The sequence below is a fragment of the Lissotriton helveticus genome, chromosome 2_1, assembly GCF_964261635.1.
Source record: "Lissotriton helveticus chromosome 2_1, aLisHel1.1, whole genome shotgun sequence".
Classification (NCBI taxonomy): domain Eukaryota; kingdom Metazoa; phylum Chordata; class Amphibia; order Caudata; family Salamandridae; genus Lissotriton; species Lissotriton helveticus.
This window is the reverse complement of record NC_136059.1, coordinates 1291264999-1291282245: the sequence shown is the minus strand read 5'-3', so window position 1 is coordinate 1291282245 and position 17247 is coordinate 1291264999. Positions and strand designations below refer to the sequence as shown.

General features: G+C 41.9%; 1 long non-coding RNA gene across 1 annotated transcript in view; it reads left to right on the top strand.

The window, feature by feature from the left end:
- Positions 1–17247, top strand: part of LOC144819721 (uncharacterized) — a 38995-nt gene that overhangs the window by 1797 nt on the left and 19951 nt on the right. The window contains exon 2 of the long non-coding RNA XR_013607533.1: positions 15579–15631. This is a non-coding gene — a long non-coding RNA (uncharacterized LOC144819721). The remainder of the gene's footprint in view (positions 1–15578; positions 15632–17247) is intronic.

Here is a 17247-nt window from a genome sequence, read left to right as displayed (position 1 = left end):
CATTATATATATAGCAATTTGCATTGAAGAATGAGTGGATATATAAAAATAAATACTTGGATGGAGGATTTAGTAGCAGTGTAATTGACTGTTTACTTGACCAATTTATAGTGTCTCACTAAATATAGTGGATAGTGACTAAACTGTTTGAATATCTGTATCACTTTGTCAGTTGTTGTGTAAACTGGTTCTCCAGTTGGTTACTAGCTATGTGAAAGTCTGTATTAGTTATTGATTAGTTAACTGAGTATTTGTATGGGAGAGTGAATGTGTGTGTGGTTCGGTGGGGGGTGTGTGACTGCCCAAAGATGTGTGAATAGTTGATTCACTAGATATATGAAGTTAAAACTACATGTTCTAACAGTTGTTTGGGTGAGTGAATATCTTTATGGGTGTGGTGATGAGCAAATATATTTCTCAATGGCACATGTCCAACAAACTAGAAAAATAAAAGGCAGTGTATGTGTCAGTTGTTGTATATTAATAAGTATACATAAGACTCAATGATTGTGGGAGTGACTGTATGGATAACTTTATACTTGTAATAATGATTTTATAATTCACTAAGTATGACTTACTATCTAAATGAATAGATGAAGTTGTGTTTGTATAAGTGTGTATCTAAGTAAATATGTAAGTATGATCCATTGTTTGCATAAGTGAGTAGGATGACTTAATATGTGAATAGGATGTGTGCCAGGGGCGGTGGGTGACATTTCAAAGTGGTGGGGCGCAAAGTGATTTGCATACAGCAGCGCAGCGAGCGAGCCCGAACCCCAAAAGGGGGGTTTTGGGGGATAAGCCCCCTCAAGAAAATTTTGAAAAAAAAGAAGAAAAATCGTCCATTTTCAAGCAATCGTGCATTTTCAAGCAAATTTGAGAAAGCAATTGTGAAAGTGCAGTTATTACATTAATAGATGGCATAACATAGGTAGCTGCTTATTCAGTATAACCACAGAGCTTCATACATTCCGTCCTATTACGCTCAGGTGCTGAATTTAGACTATAAGATTTTCATGAAAATCTCAGCTCTAAGAGTAGAAGAAGTTGCACAGCAGTTGGGAAACAGCCTTCATAAAGCATTAGAAAAATGAGAGGCAATTACTTGAAAGCAAACTGAAAGCAATGCATCAAGTAGTAACTTAAAGCAATGCATCCAGCAAAACAGTGCATGCAGTCAACCATACGAAAGTAAACTAAACCAGTTTTATGCCCTGTGCGTCTGAAGGGGAGACAGGCAAAAGGGGTGATAATGGGACATCTGGCACAGCCACTTTGTAATCAAGGTCCCCCACCCAGCTCAAGACTGAGTTACAGGCTGATCTTAAATCTTTAAACAACCACAAGGGTCTCCAGCTAGTTGGTTCTTGAGCCAAAAGAGTCCTCAGCTCACTGGGAGTCTTTACATCGCGCCTGAGATGACATGACAATGTCCCTTAATCCGGAGCAACTGTGGGGACTGGTCTGGGTCTGGATATGACTTGGTACGAGCAGGATACAAAAAGTAACGGGTAGGTGGTAACCCACTTCAAGTGAAGGAGCTGTAAGGAACCTAAGCGCACTGGTGTTGATACCACTAACAGGGCAGCTCTGGCTTTCTCAGGGTGGGTGTCAGCTGTGTGATGAAACCAGCATGTGAAGCAGTTACCTCAAACAAACTAAAACCAATGCACTCACCAAGACAAGGAGTTACATGAAATCAAATAGAAAACCACCATCAAGCCAGGTAGTCACCTAAAGGCAAATTGAAGTGACTGCACACTATGGGAAGTGCACTTCACCAGCCAGCCTATTACACTAAAGGAAAATAAAAGCAATGCTCCCAGTAAACAAGACAACATAAATTGAAAATGTTTCCCCGCAGGACCAACAGTCACAAAAAGTAAAGAAACAGAATGAAGTCAGAGGCACTCCAGGAATCCAGGTAGTCACACAAAATCATAACTGATTGAGCAAACTGTGTACTGAAAACTATTGCAAATAAGACAATTATATCAGACCAAACTAGTCACAGGAAAACAAACGCATGCACCCAATGAGCTACCTTACCAGATGTACGTAAATAAATGGAACAAGCACTTATAACTCAAGGAACCCACGAGGGAACAAGGTCAGCAGCAACATTTACAAACAGACTTCGAAGTCAGCCCCAATCAAAAGCAAATGCAACTTAAACCTTCTCGAAAGTAATCAACAAGAACTCAAATAAAATTTGGAAATTCCTTTTTTGAAATGAAAGTAATCAGCCAACTGCAATAAATAAGGTGAATGCTGGTTTAGTAAACAATCATGATAAACGAAAGAGACATAACATAAAAATAGCAGTTAATCCAGGAATATCAGAGACATACACATGCATGTAACCACCTAAATAGAGCAACAGTCACCCAGAATGCCCAGAACCAGTAAGTAACCCACGCTGAAGGAGAAGACCTTACTCCAAGTTAATGAGATCATGACTTCTAACACTGTTTATTGGCTAAGATGCACAACTCTGCTGACATCAGTATTCATTAATACAAGGCTGGCACGTTAACCATATTGTGAAGTGTAAGGCCTCATTTTTCTGTGAACGCAAGTGAACACTGTGCCTTACCACAAAAGTTGAAAAACCTCACTTTCTCATACACATCTTGCATTTGTAGTGTATGGATGTAGAGAATGGTGTTTTACCTTTATATGATTGGACACTGCTATTATATATCTCATCGCTACCAATAGGATGGCCACGAGGCTCTGTTCGCTAGCTGGCATGCACGTGTTGGTTGCTGTGATCTATATGTAAAGAAGGAGGAGTAATTTGGATGACTGCAGAGTACTCCATGTGTGTTGAACTGAGTATGTTGCAGCAGAGGGTGGACGATGCATGTGGGAGAAATGGCGAGCAATGGGGGAGAGAAGTGTTGCTGAAAGCTCATTGGTGTTGGTTAGGAGATGAGCACTGTGTTTGTGTCCTCTGCAGGGCCTGGGATGTGCTCGTATTGTGGTGCAGAGAGCAGTAGAAGGAGAAAAGTTGAGGATGGCTGGTAAAGGGTTGAATAGATGTACTGAGGCTGTGGAAGAGGCAGTTTTCCCCAAACCTTTTCTGCCAGTGAGGTGTCTGACCGAGAGCTCCATTCGGACAGTCGGGCATTTGTAAAGTTATTGTCAGAAATGTCCGGCGCTTCTTACAATATTTGGCAGGTGTTTCAGTGCCTCTGGACCGTCAAATCCACCCCCCCCCTCACCTCCCCCCAATAGACTCTGAGTACAGGTTTGGGGTCTTGTAAACAACTGTGCTGTGCCAAAGAAAAAAATAAGTTCCCATGCCAATTAATACGCCTATTTAAACCAAATCCACTTGTGTGAATAAGAGTGGCTAAGAGAATGGCATTACCTCACACTGGAAGTTGTACACCTCTCGGGGATTCCAGTGCAGATGCGTTTCCACGTGGGGAGTGCTGGAGGGGAGTTCTGGATGAGCCGCTTAGTGCTAGGAAACTCTCTGGTGTTACTGCAGGCTCTAGAAAATGTCACTATTATATTTTGCCTAGAGCTTAAAAAATGCGATAATGGTCTACATCAAAGAGCCGCCGTGATGCCAATAGTCATGACTGGCACAACACAGATGCCAACGAATCTCCCTGCAAGGCACATGGCATGCGCAGCTGCCCCACAGCACCCACGCCAGTGCCCCATAGCTTGATGCTGCGGCCCCCACCCACCCCCAATGGGACAATCCATGCCACTGGAGTCAAGCTATCCTGGCTGATGAGGGCAGAAAGCCTGAAACCGGTCCTCGGAAGCTTGTTTCCAATCCAGGGAAGACCTGGCTTGGCAGTTCGGGCTGGACTGTTCCCATTGGGCACAGGGTCAAGACTGATTTGCATATGGCTGGGACCAAACTGGAATGGCATGGTGAGCAGAAAAACAATGGGCCTTATTTATGAAGGCCTTGCGCCGCCGGTGCGTCACTTTTTCCCATGTTAAAAATGACGCACCGGCGGCGCAAGGCCTTCATAAATCTGCCCCAATGGATTTAGGCCCAGATCTCTGTACTGGGTGAATGTATGACATTGTCCTGCATTCTGTCCATCAATTGTTCTTTTTGCAGATGTGCACCCTGGACATCCCATGACCTAAGCATTCACAGTTCACTCCTCGATTCAAAACATATCCTTAAGATTTCAGGCTAGGCACAAGATACCTTAATGGTCAGATTGGTTACACCCCTAGTTCATGCCCCAAACTTCAAGATAATAACCTGCCCCTTCTCAGAAGGACACTGCTAGATTCTGCAATGAACTACTTGAGGCAATTGTTAAAGACTGACTTTAATTTAAAAATCAGTCTTGAGTCCAGGAAAGGATGGGAGGCACTCAAAATGGTAGTCATTTATAAATGTTAGGTATTACATCATAGGGTACGTAAATGAATTAGAACACACCTCTTCACACAGGAGGAATATATGAAATTAAAACAGAGCTTTAAAAAATACTCTGCAAATCATTGGCTCTTGTACATCTTGGTTTAGCTGATGGGTACTTGCTTTTTCGAACTGATTCAATAGCATGTCTGACCAGATTGTCTCTCTGATCAGCAGAGTAATTAGGTTTAAGTGAGATCCCATGGTATTGGTAGGAGTGATTGCAAAGGAACTTATTAGAAATTAGGAACGTGGTACTAAAAGGATATTACAAGATTCCTGAAGAGTTTTTCAATGTCTACAAAAAATATTATTTGTGCCAAGACTTTTTAAATACACACAAAGTTATGGTAATTATTTTCCGTAAAAATATTGTCAAATTTACCAAGAGAACAAATTAGTAGTGTCCAAGACTATAAAACCGCTGGCAAAGTTGTGCAAAGGTGCCAGACTGTGCAACTTCACCAAGTTGTGAAGTTTGCCACCACTATAAAACATTGCCTGCTGGCAAAATGTAACGTACTAAAGGTTACAAACCTATATGCTGGGAAGATGCTGTGTGTCAGGTTCCGGAAATTTAGACCTACTGAGAATACACTATACACAATGTCCCTAAGTCCTTATTTGGGGTATCGATTAACTGATATACCCTGCAAAGGAACCACGGAAAACAGTCAGTCTTGAGTCCAGGAAAAGGATGGGAAGCACTCAAAATGGTAGTCAGTTATATATGTGAGGTATGACATCATAGGGTACGTAAATCAATTAGAACACACCTTTTGCCACAGAAGGAATATGAAATTAAAACTGAGCTTTAAAAAACACACTTCAGGCAATGCAATACTATAGGTCACAACTGGCGCCGCACTTAAAGAATTCATGAAGGAAGCAGACAGGGGAGTTACATTCACGGCCAAATATGCAGCGGCAAAAGATATGGAGAGGGGAGAGATCCAGTAAAATACTGCCCATGGTGATGACGAGGCCATGGGCTTCCTATGAAGTAATCATGCTGAAGAGCGATTACTCCCAGCATCCTTTACAGATTACGAAATACACACTCCGGTGAAAGGGAATGAAATCAGGCAGGCACAGTCTCTGGCAGCAAGGGATTTTATTAAGAACACATGGCTATTCCGGGCCCGCAACTTTTACTCTTAAATGAGAAACCTGTTTCGAAGGGACCTCTCCCACACCAGCGGCGTCACTAGGGTTGGTGTCACCCAGTGCCCTAACACCTGGTGTCACCCCCTCACGATTTGCCCCATGGACCTCGTCCGAATCCACGAGAGTCTCGGAATACCACTGAAACAAACAAGCAAATGGGAATACAGACTCTCGCTTGTTTATTTTCCTTGATTTCTAAAGACAGATTAATGTGAATGATGGAAGATATGATCGAAGCCTGTACTATGATCGGAAGGGAGGAATGGGGGAATATGTTGTATTTGTATGTTTTATTTCAATAACTGCCTGCAAAATGTTGTTGACGTGATATATGAATGTTAATAAAGTTATTTTTTTAAATATGAGGCCCAGAGTGTTCAGGTGGTCGGTATGTCAGGATTCATTTTAGAGGCTGAAGGATGGCATCTATCTGCTCACACATGGTACATTTCTACCCCAGCGTATGTGCTTCACTCTCTGGGTGACTCTCCGATGGCCTGAGTGATGTCCTTGCACAACACAACCAAAGTCAAGAACATCTTACATAAACCACAAAGAGAAAGCATAACTACTGTATGCCCTTTTGAGCACTATCCCGTGTTCCAGTTTGGAAAACCTTTCCCCCTGGCAACAGACCACCAGGTTCTGCTTAGAGGCCTACGGCAATCTCAATATGAAAGGGCAATCTCTGAGAGATGGGGCGTATTGTTGGTGGGGAACTAGTTTAAAAATACTCATATACCTGGGAAAGAGTACAGTATTGCCATACATCCATTGCCAAAAACAGTAACTTGTCTCATAACAGCTGGTGGACAGGTGTGTTTCCTAAAGCTAGACCTCATGATGACTGACAATGTCAGTAAAACATGCCTTACCATACTGAGCACATTTAAACCCCCCACACCTTGAACCACTGTAGACGTCTGAGCCAGCTGAGATAGTATGGAAATGCTTTGCAGCAGGCACGTATACATTTCTGCACACAGGCAGTATATACTGGCCATTATGGAGGACTATCACTGACAGCGAGAGCTCTGCTCTCTAAATTGAATGAAGCATTTGTTATATTGGGGAACTCAGACACCTTAAAGCTGGCAATGATCTCACATTCACAACAGCAACTTTGCTCAAGTTCTCAAGTAATTGAAAGATAGATAATGTGACTGTGAGCGCAGGCGCATGGTATAGTAAAGCGATTCATAACTGCAATTTAGAGAGTGAGAGAAAGAGCAGTCTAAACGTCCATTCATCTATTTCAAATGGCAAAAGAGTTATATAATTTAAAACCAGGCTATGAAGCATGGTATTCCAGGGCTGAATATTTATTCCATGAACTGGCAGACGTTTCCAGTGACTGTACCGCTTCTTCACTTATAGAACGATTCATCTTCCGCTGAAGAGCTCCCGCAGAAAAGAAAATGTCAACAGTTTTCAGAGTTTGATTTCCATATTTAACTCTAGTCCAGGGCCAGATTTCACCCTGAGGTGCATTCCAGTGGCGTCACTAGGTGGTGCGATTTATGCATAATTAGTTTGACGCATAATCTATAATCTGAAGATTATACCCCCCAGTTTTTACATTTCTAGCTCAAACGGTTCAGAAGATGTTAAAAATGCAACAAGTGTTGCTGCGCGCTGAAAGACACTTTATACAACGGGACTGGTCACCTTTCTGTTGCTTATTACCATATCTGGGTGTTAAACTGGTATCGAGGTGCGACCAATTCCCAGTGTTACCAAGTTAAAAAAAGCTTAAATAAGTGATTGTTTTTAAAAACGTGCCGCATCATGTGCCGCATCATGTCGCATAATTATTCTTTTTACCACATAATTCGCTCAAACCGGCTGCACAATTTGGCCGTCTCCTGGCGAATAATTCCTGTCATAAGCACTATTAAGTTATGCTACACCATCACTGAGGGAGCACTGGCCCTGCTTAAACAGCAACGCTCACGCCTCTCACGGTCCGACGGTCGGACTGAAAATCGGCCCCCCACCCAGCCACTAAACCGGCCCCCTGTCGGAAAACCAGCCCCCGCCCCCCACCCCATCCAGCCTACCGAGACTTACATGTACTTCTTCGGAGTCATTGCAAGCCCCTCGGAACTCGGTGTGCTCATTAGCGTGTCGGGCTGGCTGGCAAGTCTTCCGAGCAGCGATCTCTGTCAGACGCTCCGGCTGAATCCAATACCGCTTCAGTGTAGGAATTTTCCAGCCACCCCCACGCGCGGCATCCAATGATGGATGCTGCGTGGTGGACCAGCCAATCCTGGCGCTGCATGGAGCGCCAGGATTGGCTAGGGGGGCCCATTTGCTGCTCGCCCTGTCGCCCTTAGTAAACCCGGGCTGTGGCAGGCGAACAACTACCCCTGGGTCCCGCTGGGGAATTTACAGTGCGCATGCTTGAAAAAGTTGAAAACTTTCTCAAGCATGCGTACTGTAACTTACACTACGGTCTGCTGCAGCCTGAGTGTGTGGACTGTCACTCAAGCTGCAGCAGGCCACCCCCCCCAATTCCCGGCGGCTGATTGGTTGCTGGGTGCAATGTATTTTATTCAGATAGATGCGGCCGCGATGCGGGTCCATGTGGCTGGGGGGGCTACGCCCATACGCCCCAATGGACGCACCGCTGCTGATGTGTGCTGGTGTGTAATGTCGATTTAGGTGTATAAGTATTTTTGATAGTGTTCTATTGTTCATTGACAGCATGTATGAGTGAATCTACAGGTAAGTGATTAGATGTGTGTATACATCTAAAATCACTGAGTGGGTTTTTAGATACTTGTATTGCTATAACAATGGATTCAAATATGATACTCTTTATTTTGCAAAGAGTGATGAAAGATTTTACTAGTGTATGAAAAGGTGTATGTGATTGTCAGGTGGATGATGTCATCAGTGATGTCATTTGAGATGTCATCAGTGATGTCACTGATCATGTCAAGAATGATGTTATATGTGACATCATCAGCAGTGGATTGCGGGTGTGCGAAATATAGTTAGCACAACTAACTATATAGGAGCAATTTCAATGGTTTTGTATGAGTGAAATGTCCAGCTAACTATAACACCCCTAAAACCTATAGTTTTTTTAGTGAATTTTAAAGGTTTTTTAAATGCTAATTCCTAACTATATAAGGCCTGAAACCTATGGTTTTTTCAGTGAATTTCAAAGGTTTTTTAAATGCTAATTCCTAACTATATAAGGCCTGAAACCTATGTTTTTTTCAGTGAATTTGCAAGGTTTTTTATTTTATTTTAATTTTTTAAAATCTTTTTATTAAAGTTTTCCCCCCCATTTTTCCATATTTTCCATTGCATTTCACAGCAATAAGTTTCCAAAGACAGAAGAAAAGGAAAGAAAATAAAAATAAAATAATATTAATAATGTCATACAAACACAAAATGTTTTACATCATAAACATACATTTTGTTGATGAGCATATCAGATTTACATATCATATTTTGGTTACAAACTTTTTTTTCCCCCACCTATATGTTATCTCCCAGTCTCTATGCTCTTAATCTATTTTTCCATTGATCTATTGGTTGCCAAATTCTTCCCCCTAATACTCTCGCTCTTCTACCCTTCCTTTCATATATGGCTTTCTCCAAATTATATGTAGATAATAGCCTAGCAATCCAGTTTTGAAATGTCGGGGCGCCCTATCAAGCCATGCCCTTGCAATTACAATCCGGTATACTGCTGTTACCATAAATAAAAATTCTGTGCAAAAGTCCAGTGTTCCTACAGATACACCTAGGATTATTAGATCATTTGTTAATTTAATCTTAATTCCCAGTGGGTTTTCCAAAAAACCCTCAATTGCTCCTTTTAGTGTGTGTAATTGTGGGCATTGCGCAAACATATGGACAATGTCCGCTTCCCTTGCGTCGCATCGTGGGCATGTGGTCCCATTGACTCCCCCCCACTGTGCGATTCTTGCCGGGGTATGGTAAAGAGAGTACAATGTTTTGTAGTGTTGTGATTGTAGTGTCGCAGAACATAAAACTGTTCGTCCTAAGTCTATCGATATCTGTAAATCCTCTATGATAGAGCCCACCTTCTCCACCCACTTCCCAGCATATTTTTCTCTATCATCATTTTTTAACAGATAACTTTCTGCATACAGCTGTCGAATTGTGCAATAATTCTGTTTTCTAAGATAATCCATTATTCTGCATTGATTTAATCCTATCAATCCACCTCTTTTACTCGTGATAAAGCTTCTTATCTGGAGGTACTTAAAAAAGCTGTTATTCAATAGCCCATATTTCTTTTGTAGTTCCTGAAATAATATAACACCTCCCTCTGTGTCCAATAGGTCCCCTATCCTCCTAATCCCCCTGTTGTCCCAGTCCTTCATGATTTCATCTCGGAATATTTCCCCTGGTAGTGATTGATTTGTATACAATCGAGTGTAGAAATTGTATCTCCCTATACCAAGCTTTTTAGCGATCGCCTTCCATACATTATAAACTGCTCTCAGAGTCTTGAACCTGGTATGTTTGAAATAGTTATAGTCGATCGTATTTAGCAGAGCATTCTCCGCCTCCCCCCCTAGCAGTGCTCTGTAGACATTTATACGATTTGTGCCATCGCCATGTTGTTCTACTTCCCCTCCCAGGAGCCCCTGTGAATACTGTAGGACAGCTGCCCAATAATATAATCTACAATCCGGTGCCCCCCAGCCCCCCTTCTCCCTCGGTAATGTCATATAACGATATGCTCTTCTGGTCTTCCCTTGAGCCCATATCAATCTGTTAAGTACTTTTTCTATTTTGCTAAACCATATCTGCTCAAAAAATAGCGGTATTGCCCTAAAAATATATAGAAATTTCGGAAACGTGATCATTTTGATCACGTTTATCCTTCCCATTAATGTCAAGTGTAAATTATGGATCCTTTCTGTGTTTCTTTTAACCTTAAGTAAGAGTTTTGTATGAGTGAAATGTCCAGCTAACTATAACACCCCTAAAACTTATAGTTTTTTGAGTGAATTTTAAAGGTTGTTTAAATGCTAATTCCTAACTATATAAGGCCTGAAACCTATGTTTTTTTCAGTGAATTTCAAAGGTGTTTTTTAATGCTAATTCCTAACTATATTAGACCTGAAAGCCCACCAGGAATCTCCAGTATGCGCCAGGGGACTGCATTGCAGAGAGTTGTAATGAAGCCATGCCCCTTTTTACACCTCTCTGCAACGCAGCCCCCTTGCATGTTTGAAGAGAGGGAACTAATTCCCCTTGCATACTGGGGGCCCCTGGGGGCCAACTAGCCCACCTTGAACCTCCAGTGTGCGCCAGGGGGCTGCATTGCAGAGGTGTAATGAGGCTATGCCCCTTGTTACACCTCTCTGCAATGCAGCCCCCTGGCACGTTTGCAGAGGGGAAACTAATTCCCCTTGCATACTGGGGGTCCCTGGGGGCCAACTAGCCCACCAGGAGCCTCCAGTATGCGCCAGGGGGCTGCATTGCAGAGAGGTGTAATGAGGCCACACCCTTTTTTACACCTCTCTGCAACGCAGCCCCCGTGCATGTTTGAAGAGGGGGAACTAATTCCCCTTGCATACTGGGGGTCCCTGGGGGCCAACTAGCCCACCTGGAACCTCCAGTATGCGCCAGGGGGCTGCATTGCACAGAGGTGTAATGAGGCTATGCCTCTTTTTACACCTCTCTGCAACGCAGGCCACTGGCGCATTTGCAGAGGGGGGACTAATTCCCCTAGCATACTGGGGGTCCCTGGGTCATATCTGCCCAAACGCCGAAATTCCGAACGATTGAAAATGACTTTTCTTGAGAAACATTTGGATTTGGATTATCATGTCCTATACTTTGGAATTTTTGAAAGACTGACTTTGAGGATGCTCTAAATTACTCAAGTCTGCCCGAATTGTGTGGGTAAAATTGATACCTAGTCACTTTGAATAAGAATGTACTTACGTCTCGTCTAACATTTGGAAGAAATATCTAGTTATATGACAACAGGATACCGACATAACTTGAAGGAAATAAGAACGCCCTGAAGAAGTTCTGTTGTACAGAACGAAACGCGTCAGCTGGCTGTGGTACATAAACTTAAGGAAAATAAAAGCATTTGAATATACACCAAGATTCAGCGCTTCAATAAGGACTCTAAGTGATATGATTTGATTGGACTTATTGTGCAAGTGGCGCTGTGCCACACTTTGTAATATTCTCAACTACTCTCTACTACTTACTCTCTACTACGCCACTACTCTCTAATACTCACTCTCTACTACTCATTCTCTACTACTCTACTACTCTCTACTACTCTCTCTCTACTACTCACTCCCTACTACTCACTATCTACTACTCTCTACTACTCACTCTCTACTACTCTCTACTCTCTACTACTCACTCTCTACTACTCTCTCTCTACTACTCACTCTTTACTACTCACTATCTACTACTCTCTACTACTCACTCTCTACTTCTCACTCTCTACTACTCTCTACTACTCACTCTCTACTACTCTCTCTCTACTACTCTCTACTACTCACTCTCTACTACTCACTCTCTACTACTCTCTGCTACTCACTCTCTACTACTCTCTCTCTACTACTCTCTACTACTCACTCTACTACTCACTCTCTACTATTCTCTCTCTCTGATACTCACTCTCTACTACTCTCTACTACTCACTCTTTACTACTCTCTACTACTCACTTTCTCCTGTTCTCTACTACTCACTCTACTACATACTCTCTACTATTCTCTACTACTCACTCTCTACTCACTCTCTACTACTCACTCTACTATTCACTCTACTACTCTCTACTATTCACTCTCTGCAACTCTCTCTACTGCTCTCTACTACTCTCCACTACTCACTCTCTACTCTATTACTCACTCTCTTCTCTCTACCTCTCTACCTCTCTCTACTTCTCTCTCTACTAGTCTCTACCTCTCTACCTCTACCTCTCTACCTCTACCTCTCTACCTCTACACCTCTACTTCTCTACCTCTCTCTACACGCACACATATACACATATATATATATATATATGCATATATATGCATATGCATTTATGTATGTGTATATTGTTGGATTCCGTCCACTCTGCCCGCACACTACAGGAACGAAGTATGAGCCAATCCACTTCCCCTGCCCATATGCCACTAACAAAGTTATAACCATGAGTGTGCCGATGGACCAGGAAAGAGGGTGGAATACAATATGAGGAGACACCAAGCCTTCCACCCTTGTTAGAGCGATGGGATCACTGCTCCCTCCTCCACGCTTCTGCACCTAAACAAACAAAAATACATTTCATGTACCTTTCCAATTACTCCAGAACCAATGACCATGTCCTGTCAAAACAATCACGTTTCTCTTACCAGTCAAGGATGCAGGCTTTGCTTCGTGGAGACTCTGGCCAGCAGACAATACTGATCCAAGATAACTCCTCTCGGATTCAGGAATGTACTAAGCACTCAACAGTGCGTCTAAAAGTGTCTCTCGGGTCATTAGGGCATTAGGGGAAAAAACATGCCTCGTTACCGGCATAAAAAAAACCCTAGTAGTTTTCGTTACCCAAAAGGAAAGGGACAGGCCGAGGATCACCCAGAAAGCCGGCTATCCCAGCACTCGGATCCAAAACAAACTCGCGGAATGACCTAAAACGTCATTTCCGCACATTACGACATGGAGCGGTACAAGAAAACGACGCGAAAAAAGGAAACGAACCAAGTCATTTCGGTCAACACTGCGTCTCCTATGCAGCACTCTACTCCGAGGGGATATCCCAAATAACACAAGGGCTTTCCAAGGTGGGGAACAGGAGCCCCTACAAACCCCCAAATACAGTAAGTGACGGGAACTGGCAAAAAAAGGGAAGGAAATAGGCAAAGGGGAACTAACTAACTGACTACACAAGGAAACAAGGAATAGGGAAGAGTTTAAAGGAACAGAGGGAATGAACTCCGAAGGGGGTCCAAGATTCCTCACGAGCCCGTGAGAAAAACGGAATCGAACCCCAATAATCACAGGAACCAGGAACCAGCAACCAGGAACCCACACAATAGCAATATCAAGCAGGGATTAAAGGTAGGACTGACCTATATACCTGTCCTGGTAGGTCATGTGATGACAGTCCATGGTCACTGAAAGGGGACTTGTCCCAAATCCTAACATATATATATATATATACATACATATATAAACATATATAATCTGCATATCTATATAAATACAAATATAAATGCATGCATACATATACATATATGCATACATATGCATGTTATTTACATGAAAGTTCTAAAAACACTATTAAAAGCAAAGCTAAAAAGCCACCTCATTACAAACAGAATGGCTTTAACTTAAACGAGGGCGAGATCTATTGCATTTTCAATGCTTGTTTACTTTGGTTCCATCAAGAAGGCATTCAGATGTGTCACACGTTTGCCATAAATTCTGAATGTTAGCACTCTAGTTGCTCATTAGATCACTGTAGTAAGCTACTGCTCACCAGGGAAGTCTGCTGCTAATCATACTTTCTAGAGCAAAATGAACCCCCTCATTTTGTTCCTTTTTAAATTAAATGTTTTCAGACTTACCACTTCATTCCAATCAAGATGGCTTCTGGTCTGCCATACTTTTATCATAAGTAAGACTATTAGCGCTCTAGTTGTTCTTTAGAACACTCTGGGACATTCTGTCATTGGGCTATACTTGGGCTACATCTGGGTGATATTTGGGCTACATTTGGGCTCTTTTGTCTCTGGTGGCCATCTTGGGAGACTGCATGTCAGAATTTTTTAATGAAATAGAAGAGGATTTGGGAAGTCTCTCAAAATGTGCCCTAATGTTTCTTTCTTCAGCACTAATCATACTTTCTATGGCAAAATATACCCCCTCATTTTGTTCCTTTTTAAATTAAATGTTTTAAGAGTTACCACTTGATTCCAATCAAGATGGCTTCAGGTGTGCCATACCTTTGTAATAAGTAGGACTGTTAGTGCTCTAGTTGTTCTTTAGAACACTCTAGGAGGCTGCAGTAGAACACAAAGGAATCAACTGACAGTCTCTGTCCTTGTTGGATGTACATGTTTTACTGAGAATGTCAGACTTCATGCTCACATGATTGAGAAAGATAATGTGAATTTACAGAAAATATGCTTTCAGTTTAGCTTATAGATCCCCTTCCAAACCACTGTGGGAAAAGCATGAGATAATAGTTTTCTTTCAAACATGATTCATGATATCCCAGCAGAAGGCTTTTTCACATGGTAAAATCACCTTAGAACACACCACAATTCCTAAAAGGAGTATGGTACCATCAACAAATGATTTATAATGTAACTAAAGTCCTAAAACCCTCTATTAACTACAATGCTTTTTAAAGAGGTGCTATCATGTATATTGGTCCCAAGATGGCTGCAACACTTCTTGGATGAAGTGCTGACAGCCAATCAGATCTCACGATGAGATGTGTGGTTAGGCTCCGCCCAGATATATATGTGTTTTTGAAGTTAATTTTCATAAAAACGACTGGAGCAATTTTCACCAAATATAGCAAAGGCACTTCTGCGTACCAGTCCCTACAATTTTGCCAAGATTGGTGTAATTCCGTTCAGCGGTTCGGGCTGTTGCCTTGTCAGAACGTCCTATGAAAATTAACATGGGGAAAACACGTTTTGGGACCCCCCTTTTTTCTCAGCCCCCACTTCACGAATCCCCCCGAAACTTTCAGGGAAGGAGCGCAGTGGAGCTGGCCACAATTTTGGAAAATTACACGCAAATTCCTCAACCGGCGCCAAAGGTATTCCCAATAGAATGTTGCGGATTTCCTATGGTAGCTAGGTCCTAACTATATATACCTACTGGCTATCGCCAGTAGGTAATGATATGTTATTGAACTCCAGGTTTTGCTAATTGTCTAGTTAAGAAGTACAATGAATGTAACTTGATCTGTTATGTAGGATATTATATAAGTTCTTTGTAAGTTTTTAATAAAAAGTATTTATTGTATACTCTTTCTAGGTATACGTGGCTATTCCTGAAGAAGGCGCTGGTCGCCGAAACGCGCGTCGAATGTATGTTTGTGCCACTTTTTATATTTCTTTTATAAGTTTGTGATATTGTTTTATAACATTGATGTGATTTGGTGTGAATAACGTTTGGATAAAAAAATTGTAATGCGACATGTACTTTCTATGTAATTATGTTACTAAAAAGCAGAACCTGAATTGTTTAAGTGTTACCTCTCTCCCTTGTCATTGCACAGGCAAGTCATTATAAATTGCCTAGGTTGTTATTTTTCATATACTATTCAGTTTTCAACGGTGTCATATTTGGCTGCATCGCGCTGATTTTAATATATGCAAGTTAGGCATTCCCGCCTAAAATCCCCTGTAAAACTGATGCAGTGATATTTATGACATTTTACAAAAGTGACACATCTTCGAGAAGAGGGCCGATGACCTTGAGATGCATCAAAATTGCTACAAAACCCAAGCTTAGGAATGACACATTGGCTGTGGCATAGGTAACTGACCAGATGAAGTGAATTTAAACAGCGTAATCTCCAATATAGTTGCATCCCCTCAACAGGTAAGTGCACATATAAGGTAGGTAACACAGTAAATATCACATCACACACCATCAAAGACTTGTATGCGCTCACATGGTACTTTCCCATAATATGTCACAAATACATAGGCATAGCGATACACATAAGTACACTATTCCCACTTGTATGAGTGACATCCAGGACCAATTTAATAGAGTACAAGGTGAGTTTTCACCTTTGCAGACTCTATTACATTGTTCTCCACACATGAAGCTACTTGTGTTAGTCAAGACTGATGCATCACCTCTGCTTTCTAACGCATTGCTGTAATTGCACCCGTCATATGAGTCAAAATTTTAATTGCATCATTGGGACCTTGCGCCATGGAGCCCCATATAGTAAATATGGTGCATCCATGGCATTGTTAGGTTTTTTGGCGCGTGCGCCAGACATGTTGCTGCATTGTTGCCTTGGCACAGTGATGCGTCCTTCCATGTAAATAAGGGCCTACATTTATGCTTTGCACTACGAGCAGCAACCTGCAAGGGGTAGCAGACTCTTATACAATTTTGAATTATGGAAGGCTGAAAAGGCTTCACTTCAAAGACAATCAGTAATTGCTTTTGTGTGAGTTCAGTCTTGACTAGGCACAATTTGAAGTTAAAAAGCCCCCCTGAACACTCACAACTTACTGCCAAAATCAGACCGACACCAAACAAACCTTCTGAATGCTGCTTCACAAGTTTCAAGTTGCAAAGAGATATACAAAAATGTGAGAGTGTTTCTTACCTTTCTGAAGCTCTTTATGTGAGATATGTACTGTGTGCATACACCGTAGGAAGGCAGGCATGTTTGTTTGGCAGTTATTACACTCATAATAATCAATCTTAAAAAAACACAAAATGGATTGATACCTAACATGACGTTTCAACTTGAAAATCCTCGGGTTTCAGACGTAAGCACCGATAGTTACAAGGTACATCTTGAAGTAGGCACATACATTAGGGAGCCATTTCATCAGGATTGCAACTGAAGACCTGCAGGTAACAGAAAGATAACAAAAACGGACATATGAACCCTAAATCTATTTTGCATACGATACAAATTGGCTGTATGTATGGTACATATTATGCTATGCTG